General features: G+C 34.0%; 1 long non-coding RNA gene across 1 annotated transcript; it reads left to right on the forward strand.

Moving 5' to 3' along the window:
* The first annotated feature begins 299 nt into the window (after nucleotides 1–299).
* LOC136232886 (uncharacterized) lies at nucleotides 300–1,439 on the forward strand. The gene is made up of 2 exons (XR_010690643.1): nucleotides 300–815; nucleotides 916–1,439. It is a non-coding gene; the product is annotated as an uncharacterized lncRNA (long non-coding RNA).
* The last annotated feature ends 370 nt before the right edge of the window (nucleotides 1,440–1,809 follow it).

A 1,809-nucleotide genomic window follows, 5' to 3' on the forward strand; every position in this document is an offset into this window, starting at 1 on the left:
AAACCCATTAAATTTGTAACTACATCAAACATAAAATATCTAGTCCACAAAATATTAGCCAAACAAATAATTTACACATATAATGCAAGATTAAAAAACTAATGGACATGTAATTCAGATTGGGCTAACATATTGAGGCCCGAGATATGGTAATTTAGACATTTACCTTAATTTAATTCCTGAATGATATCAGCTGTTGATCTAATTTTTATCCAATGGTTCTGATTAATACCAAAAAATAAGCTAATTACAAAACTAACCTGGTTTGACAGCCGTCATCTGGTTTACAAAGCCAGTCTTTCGTTCCTTGCCGGTCATCTTCGTTTGCTCCAGCCTCTCAAAAACTAAGAACTCGATGCTCTTCCCTGGCGGCTGATCTTCTCTCAGGCGTTCGACTGTCAAAGGCTGAAGGAAACAACTCGTCTCTCGACTGAAATTTCGAAGTGTTGCCATTTATCTTCTGTTCGTCGTTTAAATCGTTACAGAGGTAGCACTTCTTCCTTCATACAGATCTACGTTTTGTGAGCAAAGACAGTAGCCGTTCTTGAGAAAAAGGATCTTGCCGCTTTGCTTCGTCTTGTTGAGATGGTAAGAGAGCCGTGCGGATGTTCGCGGTTTTGAATATCAGAAATCGGACAGATCTGGACAGAGGTCCGATCTTCCTTACTTCTGTTCTTGGGCTTTTTGAATCTTTTGTGTTTTTCCTTTACTAATATGAGTTTCTCTTTTTCCCTATGATTCCAGTGATCAGAAATGTGAGTAGAGGTTGGGAAAGGTTGAGTGGTGACGGATTTGTAAGGGGCGAAACACGAAAAGTAAGTTTATCTATATGTGCATATGTTTAGATGTTTTCTGAGTTGAGTAGGAATGGAAATGGAGATTATAATAACCAGTACACTGAAATTGGATTTAAAGGGTATGAAGGAGGATTAAAAAACGAAGAGATTATAAAGAAACCCAACCGTACATATGAACTGCGTAAATGAAGAAATACAGAGAATCTGAAGAGGAAAAAAATGAGGCATTGTTCTATCTTCTCCTCAAAACCAGAACCTGGTTTGAAGAGCAAAACAGAACTCCTCCAAAACAGAAACTGGCTTGAAAGATAAAGAACAAAAGATTAAGGAGAAGAACAAAAGATTAAGGAGAAGAAAAGAAAGATTACAAAAAAAAAAGAAAAATAGGACTCAAACCTGGCTGAAGTTGAAGAACCCGAAGGAAGTTGTGGATGAAGGACCTGCTTGCTCTCCTCCTTTCTGTCTGATTTGGGTCTCTATTTATAGAGAACCAACAGAACTCGTTGGCTAAGTAGTATTTTTGTTTTATGTATTACTTCTTTTATGTATTTTGTGTGTGTTTCGTATTTGAGTTTGTATTGTTTTTTAGTATTATTTGGTTGTTGTATTTCAGAATTCATAATGGGTTTGGGCCTTTGGACCCTTGTAATTTATTTAATAAACACTTATGTTTATTCATTAAGTGTTCATCACATAAATTGATTAGTATCTTATAACTTGATTATACACGTTTATATTTTTACTATAATTCTATCAATAAAATTAAATATTATTTTATTCATATTTAATTAAAGAAATAACATTCCTTTAATTAATAACGAACATCCTAATCAATCGAATTAATTTTTATAACATAAACATTTAATCGATTATAGGGATTATATACATAATTTCAGTTTCTTTTCGCAAAATTGGTTAAAAAAACGGTAAAATCACAAAATATGATAATTTACCCCGGACAAAATGGGTATCTACAAACTCCGTTAGGACCTTCCAGTTCTAAAGAACCATA

Source organism: Euphorbia lathyris, chromosome 6 (genome assembly GCF_963576675.1).
Source record: "Euphorbia lathyris chromosome 6, ddEupLath1.1, whole genome shotgun sequence".
NCBI classification, from domain to species: domain Eukaryota; kingdom Viridiplantae; phylum Streptophyta; class Magnoliopsida; order Malpighiales; family Euphorbiaceae; genus Euphorbia; species Euphorbia lathyris.